The sequence below is a fragment of the Mustela lutreola genome, chromosome 2, assembly GCF_030435805.1.
Source record: "Mustela lutreola isolate mMusLut2 chromosome 2, mMusLut2.pri, whole genome shotgun sequence".
Lineage (NCBI taxonomy): Eukaryota > Metazoa > Chordata > Mammalia > Carnivora > Mustelidae > Mustela > Mustela lutreola.
In genome coordinates, this window is record NC_081291.1 from 196,873,103 (window position 1) to 196,885,824 (window position 12,722).

The following is a 12,722-nucleotide window of genomic DNA, read 5'->3' on the forward strand; positions in this document are numbered from 1 at the left end:
AGATGCTTAATGACTGAGCTACCCAGGGCCCCCTATATTTCTATTTTAAAAATATTTAAAAATATGACTTAGGTGAAGGTTTCTTCATACACTCTCCACTTAGGATTTTTTGCACTTTTTGATGTCTTTCACTAACTTTGGAAAACTCTCATTGTATCCTCAAATATTTTTTCTGCCTCATTCTTTCTCTCCTCTCCTGGGATAGCAATTACACATGTATTAAATCATTAAATTACAGATCTCAGATACTCTACCTCATTACTTTCCTTGTTGGGTTTCTTTTCTCTCTATTTCATTTTGGATAATTTCTACTGACCCATTTTTAAGTTCACCAGTTCTTTTCTTTCTTTTCTTTTTTTTTTTTTTTTTTTAGATTTTATTTATTTGTTTGACAGACAGACATCACAAGTAGGCAGAGAGGCAGGCAGAGAGAGAGGAGGAAGCAGGCTCCCTGCTGAGCAGAAAGCCCGATGCGGGGCTCGATTCCAAGACCCTGGGATCATGACCCGAGCCGAAGGCAGCGGCTTTAACCCACTGAGCCACCCAGGCTCCCCGGTTCTTTTCTTTTTTAAAAAAAAATTTTATTTATTTATTTATTTGACAGAGAGAGAGAGAGAGAGAGAGAGATTGAGAGAGAGACAGCAAGAGAGGGAACACAAGCAGGAGGAAAGGGAGAGGGAGAAGCAGACTTCCCACTGAGCAGGAAGCCCCATGCAGGGCTTGATCCCAGGACCCGAGGGTCATGACCCCAGCCAAAGGTGTGTAGACACCTAATGACTGAGCCACCCAGACACCCCTCACCAGTTCTTTTCTGTGCCCACTCCAGTTGTCAATAAATCCACTGAATAAATTCTTAATTTTCTATATATTTCATTTCTACCATTTCCATTTGCCTTTTAAAAAATGTTCACATCGGGCGCCTGGGTGGCTCAGTGGGTTAAAGTCTCTGCCTTCAGCTAGGGTCATGATCCCAGGGTCCTGGGATCAAGTCCCGCATCGGGCTGTCTGCTCAGAGCAGAGCAGGCCTCTCTGCCTACTTGTGATCTCTCTGTCAAATAAATAAATAAAATCTTTAAAAAAAAAGTTCACATCTCTAATAAAATCCCCTTCTGTTCCCCCACATCATCCATCCTTTCCACATATTGATTATAGTTTCCCTAAAGTCCCTGCCTGGTAATCCAACACCTGAAACATCTCAGTATTTGCTTCTATTAACTGTTTCCTCTCTTTAACATGGGATTATGTCTCCTTTCACCATGCTCCTCATCGCTTTTTTTTTTTTTTTTTTTTCTGTATTCTGGACATAGTATGTAAAAGAACAATAAAGACTAAAGTAAAACATTATTTTCCACAGAAAAATCATACCCTTTCCTCTATCAGAGTGTAAGTGTGGTGTGTTGTGACCATCTAAACCACAATCTAGTTGTGTTTGGACATTCTTATAGGTTTAGTTAGGCTCAGTGTACCAGTGGCTTCAAATTATTTGAGAAGGGGATCAGGAATTTCCTTCATTTGTGCTTGGGACTCTCAGAGCCGATGATACTCTGGAGAGTATTTGTAATATTCATGCAGCCTCTGGGTTTCTGAACCAGGGTCCATTTCTTTTTTGATTTACAGCCTTGTTACTAGATTTTTGAGTCAATGGAAAATTCTCTTTGCATTTCTGCCAGAATTCCTGAAGTTTAACCTTGGACCTACCAAAGACTGACTGTATGACTTGGGTGAACTTACTGAACTTCTTCATCTCTTTGCTAAAATAGAATAAGAATCATTATTCCCATGTTATATTAAGGAGTCACTTAACATTAAAGAGCTAACATGCATATAAAAAAGGCCAATGTGTTCTGGTTGAACTGAATGTCAAAGGCAAAGTCAACCTGGCTATAGAAAAACAAAAATATTCTTTTTAGATTGATCTCTATCACTCATATTTTGAGTCCAATAGTGTTGAATCAATTACTAAATCAGCAAGTATGTGCATTTTTCTACTACAGGCACATCTTCTTACAGATATGAAAGCATTAAGTCAGTCTGAGTTACTAGAAAAGATGGCAGAAACACCTAATCAAACTGAAGACTAGTGGACTCCTGAAACACTCTTATTATTGGTAATTTGCTAGTAATCTCCCAAACTTTACTAAATGTGATATGGTAATGCAGAAACCTGCTGAAAGACACACAACATTCTGCTGGGAGAAAGAAATAAAAAGAGAAGGAAGGGAGATTACTCTGAAGTTCATATCCAGCATTATTTCATCAACCATCTGCCATGCCTTCTCATTCATCGCTCTAGGATTATAGTCACATACAGTAGCACAGAGAGTTTCTGCACTCTATCTGTAACTGCAGTTTAAAATAAGAAGTTTGCATTGTTGAAATTAGCCCATATCCACTGCCAAAAGTACATGATCTAGTGGCTAACATGTAATGATACTATTTCCGAAAACTGTGTTGTAATTAAATGTCACAGTCTTGCATATATTTTAGACAACTCAGCACTGAAGTCAAGTCAGGTCACTGATAGAAAGTTATTGGTCAATGATCCCATTAAGCAAGTTAAAGGATGCTCTATATTCAAAATGACTTCATCTTCTCTAAGGATAAAACCACCACATGATCCCAAAGGATGTCTCCTTGTCCTCATGAGAACTCCATTAAAAATTAATATCTCCACCAATTACAATAAACTGTAGGGAGATTTCACATTTATTGTGGTGAAACTTTATTGTAATGAGAACATTGCTAGGGAAAAAATATCCCCAAATAGCAGGGTATAAGGTCAAAAAAATAATTGAAAGGACCTTGTCTTCACCTTATTGTCTTACGAAAAGACCTAAGAAAATATTTTTGATCCAAGATTGCTTGTGGTATATAATTTATCATGCCCCTATTTGGAAAGTCCTGTACTGAAGAGCAAATTAAACTCTTGAACTGAAGTAGTTCCTCTGAACTTGAGGAAAATAATTTTACTTTTGTAAGCTCTTCTTGTAAGAATGATTTCTTAGACAAAATGGACTTAGCATACCTCTATTCCCCTCTCCCAGATACACAAAACAACAATGAAGAAGTAAAAATACAGAAAATATTTAGAAAGTATTAAAAGTAGAATCAATGAACCACAGATTTTTTAGAATTTCTGGGATTTAGAAGGCATATACCAGCAGATCTTCAGCAAAACAGAACTGGAGGAAACCACAGGTTTCCAACACATGTAGGAGAAGCCTGCTGTGCAGGTAAGAGGTCTAAAGGTCTCTAAGCCCAATGTTAACAATTCCAAGAATTAAGGGAAAACCCTGGGCATTTAAAAGGAGACTTAACTGGAGAGCTGCATTTGGAACAGCAAGCTAGTCAGTTTCCTTCCTTTCTCCCTCTTCTGGGTTGCATTGGCTTTCACCACTGGCTACAGAGGGGTATTGGGGTTGGAGAAGTCTTGGCGGTGGTCAAGCAGTTACTGACTTCCAGAAACGATGGAAACTAACACCTGGAAGACAAGCTTCCATTCCAAATGCTTCCTCTCCATACACTGACACAGATCATGGAAATACAAAGGGCACACGAGTGCTGAGTCTCAAATTCAAAGTTATAGGCAGTCAAGAAGCACTAGGTACTTTAAGAAAATCAATAATATGGCAGCTAGGCAATAAGAAAAAGAATACCCCCCCACCCCCGGATAGAGTTAATAAAGCTAATGGAACGAACTAGAGTAAATATAAATATACTTGGAAAAGTTTGAAAGAACATTGCATCTATGAAATGTATTTCCTAGAGGTCTGAGAATATAAAAGAAACAGAAATGAATATCCCAATACAGAGGCAACTATGATACGTATTGTGTTGTGAAATACTGGGCTGAAAAACCTGAGCTGAGACATTCTCATACAGAACAGGACATATGGATAAAAAGAGAGAAAATGTAAGTGTAGAGTTCAGTAATATGAAGAGTAGATCCAGAAAGAGTAGATCCAGAAATTCCAAAATCTAGACTATAGAAATTATAGAATAAGAAAAAAGAGAAAATGTGATCCAATCCATACAAACCAAAAATTCTTGGTCTGAAGAAAAGATAGATCTTTAAATCGAAAGTGCTTAGCCAGACTTTAAAAGAGCCAAAGCCACAGGCATCATTGTGAAATTTCAGAATTGCAAGGATTAATAAAATCCTGAGTCTTTTTAAAGAAAAAAAGAGAAAAACAGGCAACCAAAAAAAAAAAAATCTGAAAAATCAGCCTGCTATCAGCATAACTTCTCAGGAGCATAATTCAATGCTAGAAGACAGAGATTATGATCTTCCAAATTAAAGGGAAGAGTTCTTTCAAACCTATAATCCTATACTCAGCCAAGCTGGCATTAAAGTGAAAAATAATATAAATAAATATTCAGAAAGTCGAAGCCTCTAAGTGTTTACCAAGCTAAGCAATCTCTGAAAAACTTAGTTGAAGAAACACAGCCACAAATAAGCAATGAATGACAAAAAAGGGCATGATATAGTCTCAAATATACAAAAGAGTAGTAGTAGCACATTCCTCATAATACCTGAATAATTTTTGATGCACAGTGCAGAAACCCAAAGCATAATAAACACTTGGAGCAAAAATTTCAGTTAAATTGACTATGGGAGGTGCCGGAGTTAGTGAGGAAGAAAATGAAAATGAAGTAAGACTATCATCCTTTTGGGGGTGCAGATACAGACAGTTTTAATCCTAGACATCAAAGAGAAAAAATAACCTTTAAAAAGTGTCCTAAAATTGTAGAGTGTATTGTCCAACACACAAATAGGATTTATATCTTCTAACTCATAGTGTAAAAATAAGTGGATCTTAGAAAAAATACGAATTTGAAAATACCATGTTTTCAATCTTCCTCTTGTACCTCTGAGGTTAATGCCAAATGTAGTCACTTCTGCCAAGAATGCACTACCTTTGCTGAAATGTTTTCTAGCTATTTGTCTATTAGTATATTATTTTACAATATATGCTACATCATGTCATGATGCCAAGAATTCCCTGACAACTAACAATTCTCTGAAACTAAAGGGGATTATTAAATCCATCCTGGACAGGCTGCCATGTGTCTTTGCCTTTCTTCGAACTGACTCAGTATCATTGGTGACTCCACTAGATGCACTTGAGAAATGTCTAGAAGAACTGCTAGCCCAGCCCTCAGTGGAGTATTGGGCTCTAGCTCAGCATCTTGATTTTGCAAAGGTACGGTTCATACAGTCTAGCATAACGAACTGCAATTGGATAAGTAGCTCATGCTTTTCATAGATGAAGCATCTATCCTGATAGGTAGAAACTAGTCTTCGGGGTCCCTGGGTGGCTCACTCGGTTGAGCGTCTGCCTCTGGCTCAGGTTGCAGTTTAGGGTCCTGGGATCGAGCCCCGCATCAGGCTCCTCTCTCAGTGGGATCTGCCGATCCCTCTCCCTCTGCTTACTTGGCCTCTCTCTCAAATAAATAAGATATTTAAAAAAAAAAAAAAGAAATTAGTCTTCCCTTATGTCCATTTAGATACAAGAAAAAGAAATTCAGGAAGGGGAAGTCACAGACAGTTTCAGTCGCCTCACATCATAAAATGCAGCGATTTACAAAAGGATCTTGTCTCTCCTTACTTGTCCAGCGAAGGGTTCTGACGAAGGTGGGACAAAAGTGAACTCTTTAGCTTTCCATTCTTTTGTGAAGGCTCCCGTGTACATGTGCAAATTTAATAAAATTTGTATACTTTTCTTATTAATTTGTGTCTGTCAATTTAATTTCCAGGCCCTGTCAGGGACTCTGAGAGGGTGGAGAGAAAACTGTTTCTTCCTTACAGTGTTCATCATCACTAGCCATCAGGGAGATTCAAACTAAAACCACATTGACATATCACCTTACACCAGTTAGAATGGCCAAAATTAACAAGACAGGAAACAACATGTGTTGGAGGGGATGTGGAGAAAGGGGAACCCTCTTACACTGTTGGTGGGAATGCAAGTTGGTGCAGCCTCTTTGGAGAACAGTGTGGAGATTCCTCAAGAAATTAAAAATAGAACTTCCCTATGACCCTGCAATTGCACTCCTGGGTATTTACCCCAAAGATACAGATGTCATGAAAAGACGAAGTCTTTACAGTAACTACATGATTCTGTAAAATGCAACACACACACACGCTCCCGTCTACCCCGCTCACTTCCCTCCAGCCACACTGGTCTCCTTGCGGTTCTTTGGGCAGATTCAGCTTGCTCTAGCTTTCCAATCTTTGTACTGATTACACTCCATGTCTGAACTTTTCTTCCTCCAAGACTGCTGCAGGATTTTTTCTCCGTCGGTGCCCACGGTTCTCTGTCACGCCACTTCAAAGAACGAAGAGGTAGACCAGACAGAGGTGTGGGCAGCAAAACAAGCTTTATTGAGCGATAGCAAAGTGATAGCACAAGGGTCCCAATGAGGGAGGGGACCTGAAGGGGTTGCCACTGGAATGTATAAGTCTAGGGGTTCTTATGGGGCTTGTTGGCGGGCTGTCTCAATTTGATGAGCCCTCCATGCACCTGTCATCCAATCAGGTTTCTGTCACTGATATATCACGTGGGTAAGGGTAAAAGGTTTCTCCAGGGTGGTGTAAAATCCTTTTAAGGGTTTAGGGGTAGACAGTTTGTCCCTTCCTATGTGCCTTCCAACTATCCTTTATCAAGAGCGTTATGATTAAATCTCTCACCACCTTCAAGTCTGTGCTCAAATATCACTTTCCCGAGTTCCTAGTACCTTATTTGTGCCTGTGGAGCTTCCCACCTACTGGGGGCTGAGCTGACCCCCCACCACCCAGTGTAGACTTTCTAATACACATATCCTTTCTTTTCTCCATAACACGTAGCATTTTCCAAATTATATATATGGAAAAATGTGAGGCTATATTCAAATCAGAAAGACATGAGGGGTATTTATTATCGCTATTGCTAATCTTTTGTCTCTTCTCCCCTCCTAGAACGTAAACTCTGTGAGGGTATGAACTTTTTATATTAGTTTACTAACGTGTTTCATGAACTATGTTTGGAATATGATAAATTCATCATAAATACTTGTGGAATGAATGAATGAATTTAAAATTCTAACCATTAATAAATAAAAGTTTTTCAAAAAGTGAAAATCCAGAGGTACATTTTTGTTATTGATTTTGTCATTTACCAAGATCAGGGTCCTGTGTCTCTGAGATTTCCTTCGTCTTTCCCTCAATCTTGGTTGCCTCAACAGTTTCCACATGGTTGTTGCTATTCAGGGCATGTTATCTGTGGTTGAAGCAGGAAGGATGAGAAAGCAAAAAAGGATAGTTCTCCTCAAGAGAAAAAAAGCTTTCTTTCCCTTAATCTCCTCAGTGGACTTCTACTAGTTTATATATCGCTGATCAGAACTAGGTCATAGGCTCAAGTTCAGCAGTAGAGAACCTGAGAAAGGGGAACAGGGTTTCTGTAATTGATTTAGACCAATCATGACTCTCCAGTTTTAGATCAGAACATAGTCAGAGGATCCATTCAGTTGTGCCTAAAGGGAAGGGATGGGAGCGACCACTAAAAGGTTGCCACAGTCGTGCTCACGTGAGATCTGCACTCTACTTGCTGAGTCTGGAGTTAACGCAGAGAGAATAAAACTATAGAAAAGGAGACACAAAGTGTTTACTTCATGGAAGTTCAGGGAAATCAAACAATTCACATGAGTTGGTAAATCAATCAAGGTATTGTAAAGGAGGGAGTTCTTGGAGTTCATCCTTGGAAAGGAGAAGCCTCCTCAGAAAGACAGGACGTTGACAGCGGGATTGGGGCTCGGGCATGGAAGTCAGAATATCAACTCCATCATAAACAGAGACAAAATTCAAACTGATACATATGATATATATATATATATATATATATATATATATATATATATATATATGTAAAATAATGGCAAGATTTTGTGCCAGTTTTTACAGAAACATGGCAAAAAGAAAAACCACAGAGAAAACAAACCATATGGCACTTGACATGTCCTGAGAGGCTTTGGGGCTTTTAGGAATAAGGCTGAACACCAGTGATCTAATCCAATGATTTCATTACAATCATGAAGAAACTGAGGGCCAGAGATGTTCATTGGTTTCTCTAAGGTCATATGGTAGCTTTCATGGCCAAGACAGGACTACAACAGGATCTTTCTATTGCATCATTACATTTCCTGAATTTAATTTTAGCATGAATATCTGCCCTTGAAAAAAATCACCAAATAGCAATTTGTTATCAACAAATAACAAGATCCTATTATTCTCATCCTGGCCTTACTGTGTCTAGTTCTAGCTGAGTTGCATGTAAATAACGAAAATTTGTTCAAGATTTGGATAGGCCATTGTAAAGAAGAGTGCTCAGATGTGTATCAATAAACTCAGGGGGGAAATTGGATAAGAAAAGGTCAGTGTTTACACAACTGAGTATAGCTTTCACTGTTGACTGGACATCTGTTAAATCTAGAGCTTTGTATCCCAGAAAAATATTCAATTATCAAAAGGGCATTCACTCACCAGCTACACATTGTTAAGATTTTCTAATATGTAAAAGTCATAAAGGTTACCATACTTAAAGAGATATTCTTGAATGTTACTGTTCCTTCACAGAAATTGACCCTCTTGTTATTTATTCAACTATTCATTCCATTGAACTCACAGAGGAGAACCTTACTGCAAATATTTAAATGGCTTTTGTTAGAGACAGAGTGTATCAGCCCCCAGTAGGCTGAGGAGCTCCACGGACACAGTCTGAAAACAAATATTCAGAATAAAGAGCCCAATTTTACATCCCGAACCCCAGCCTCAAGTTTCCATTATCAACAAGTCTGAGTCCTCGTTTGTGGTTTATGAATTCAAGATGTGGAAAAGGCCCATTATAAACTTAACAACTACAAGAAAAAGTACTAATAAACTGGTGCGGGGAGGGGAGGGGTCTTAGGAACAACCCAGTTTTCCTTCCTGACCTCAGGCACACGGTTGACTTTGGAGCTGACATTGACCTGCTGAAAGTTACTTCGAGTCGAGTACTACCTGGTTTCATGCTGTTGAACATTTAAAGCACGAAAGGGGGGAAAGGCTCATGTCCATTTACATTCTGTCCATTTACATTCTGAAATCTCCATCTTTCTCAAACAAATGTAAATATTTAGATGCATCTGAATCATTCATTCTGAAAACCCAATGGAGCCTTTCCTGCACGAGTGGGACACATTAGGGCAACAATAACTCCTGCTTTGCTCAACTGAGCTTTAAGACTGAGCTGACAAAACTGCTTTTGCAGGGGTTCCTGGGTGGCTCAGTGGGTTAAAGCTTCTGCCTTTTGCTCAGGTCATGATCCCGGGGTCCTGGGATCGAGCCTCGCATCGGGCTCTCTGCTTGGCAGGGAGCCTGCTGCCCCCTCTCTCTGCTTGCCTCTCTGCCTACTTACTATCTCTGTCTGTCAAAAAAATAAATAAAATCTTAAAAAAAAAAAATACTGCTTTTGCAGAAACCTCCCTTGCTTCCTGCACCTAGAGAACTGAAATGTCCCTCTTGGTTACGGTGCCAGAGAACCACAGCAGAAGGGTCAGGGGAATCCTAGTAGATGGGAAGAACCCGGAGCTTCAAAGCCAGAGATAGGACCACATACCAACTGGTCTGATTTAAGTCTGATGATCATTTTCAGATTGAACTCATCTGCCAGGGACCAACTTCACCTGTAACTGTGGCCATCACCACACTGCCATCAGGCCGCTTAGCTTTCATGTGGTTACACATGTAGAATTAAAGGGCTCAGATTTTCTTGACTTGACTTGATGCATTCACCTGTTTGCTCATTTAAATTCTTACTCCCTCTTCCTTCCCCCATTTTTCCACCCAATGAACCTTTATGAGTAAAACAGGCAGGTTTGATGGTAACTGTTGGAGATGTGAAAGAAAACATATTCTACCCAACCGGGTAGTACAGAGACAGTGGGGCAGACTGAAATTTTGCCTGGGAGAGTTGAGAAGATGCTGCTTGGATCACTGACATTGAGAAGGGGTGGCAAGAAAGAAAGGAATTGATCAGGAGGAAAAGGCATTCTGAGCAAGCAGAATGGTAAGTGCAAAGGAAGATTAGCACAGATCTTGCTATGCTCAAGAAAGAGCGGAAAATTTGAATGTGCCTGAGAAGTAGAAGGTATAGGCAAGATTGAAAGGGAAGAGATAAAAAGTAACCAGGAATTTGGAAGTTGGAGGACCAGTAAGATAGGTCACTGTCTAAACTGCTTCTCTACCTAGTGATTTCTCAGCCCAGTGTAAAATGGCTTCACCCCCCGACCCCCGCGCCTGACCACTCCTCTGAAACTATGTCTGCCAAGGTCACCGATGACTTTCTTATGAAAGTCTTACTATCATCGCAATGCACCAGCAATACCAAGCAATGTAAGTATAAAATCCTCCTTCCCAAAATTCTTTTGTTGATCTAAGTTCTATGCAATTGCTACTTTCTGCTTCATTTCAATAATATATATTATTACTATCCATGTATATTATAATATGGTATATTGTATATATAAATGTACATGTGTGTAAAATTAAAATAAGCGTGCTTTTATTAGTTATCCTTTAGCAAATAACATATTCAGGAGTCTGCAGCTCACCTCAGACACATATGGGCTCAGCTACATATATTTATTTCAAGAGGAAATCCATAATGATTCAGAATCATTCGGGCTTGCTTTGGGCATGGTTTTTGTCTCCAGCCATACGGTATACATATTCCCATGTTTAATCAGTAGCTTCAAAATAAGCCATGACAACACGGGGATTGTAAAGACAAAGAAACAGAAATTGAGTTATTTTAATTCTGTCATTTTGTGTTACCACATGTTAGGAGTTTTTATTTGTATTTGAAATTGGGGAGCACTTGACTGGCTCACTCTGGATCTCAGGGTTGTGAGTTCCAGACCCACATTGGGTGTAAAGATTACTTAAGAAATAATAATAAAATTTTCAAATAAATAAATATATAAATAAAATTGGAAACAGCAAAACTGTGCGAACTTTGAGGTGTTACTTGCTTTGTAAGTATAAATTTTAATTTGTAGAAGAAATAATTTACTGAGGGTTTTTTAAAATTCTTTAAAATTTTATTTATTTTTCATTTTTAATTTTAACTTTGTTTTTATTTCTGAGTTTGAATAGTACCTTCAAAGTTAAAATTTATTCTTTGAAAATTGTGCCCATTTTAACCTTAACAAATCAAGAAAATAAAGACGATTACGATCTCATCTGATGATGACTACAAATAATTTCATCATAGGAAACAGGGACTCTTGCCCCAATATTAAATACATGGGATACTGATCAAGGCAACAGTCAGCATTTGGGACCATGGCATCCTTCTTCAAAAGCTCCTTTTTGGCTTCCATGATATATACTCCCCCAGTTTTTCTCCTATGTTGTAGTTTCTTCTGCCAGATTCTCTTCCTCTCATCCCATAAGACGTCATATTTCTCAGGTTCTGTCCCAGGTGTTCATCTCTTCTAAACCTAGAAGGTTCTCTAAGTATCCTCTGTGGCTCCCATAGCTTCAATAATCCACCGCTTGCTGACAACTCCTAAATCATACCTTTGGCCTGGATCTCTCTCCTGAAATAACTCGTTTATCCAACTCTCTGCTGAACATCTTTCCTTGAACATAACTTAGACATCTCCGATGCATTTGTCTGAAACTGAGCCCATTAACTTTACCTGCCGCTTGGTGAAGTCTGGGAAGCTAAGAGTTGTCCTTGATTTAGCCTTCTCCTGTTTCACCTCCTGCCTACTCAATCACCAAGGTTGACAAATTTATCTCTCCTAAGTATCTCTTGGATCATCCACTTACAGCTGCTTCCTCACTATCGCTACCACTGCCTAGGCCGCCATCGCCTCTCCCCGAAATGACTCTGGCAGCCATCTTGTATACTGTAGATACAGAGCTTTTCTTAAGGGTAAATTGGATCACATCACTAACCTGCTTAATGTCCTTTAATAACCTCCGCCATCTTTATTTACAAGATCCCTTTGAGGGATTGTAGCTTCAGAGTTCATCTCCCAGCCACTGTGATCCTACTTACGTATTTTAATATCCTTCAAATTATCTCCTACCTTCAAGTCGCTGCTCAAGTTGTTTCCATCCTCAAAGTTCCAAGGAGAATATTATTTCCTCAGCAAAGGCTTACGACCAATCAAGTCTGAAGTTAGATGCTTTCCTCTGCTCCCTATCAGAGAACCAAGTGGTGATTGCCATTTGTTTCTCCTGTTAGTTTTGAAAATAATTAGATTTTAAATTCCTTAAGAGCAGACACACGATCAATCTTATTCCTCATTGTGTTTCTAGGAGCTTACACAATGATGTTATAGAGCGGGCACTAATAAATGTTTTGTTAAATGAATAAATATATGTATGAACCATTTTTCCCCTAATGAGACTTTCTTTATACTGTGGATCATGGCTGCTTTGTCTATGGCTTATAGCACCAGTAGTTCCATTTTGACTTATTTCATTCCTAGAAAACTTTTCCCATGCTTTATTATTTATAATCACATTAATGATTTATTTCAGAATATATAGTAGTATAAAAAATGATACATGCTAAATGAATTCTGGCAGGGTGGGTTTTTTTTTTTTTTTTTTTTCACCCTCAGAAAGGAAAGGAAATGTGAATGATAAATACACTGAAAATCCACCATGTGGGGCTGGAATTCAAGGCTTC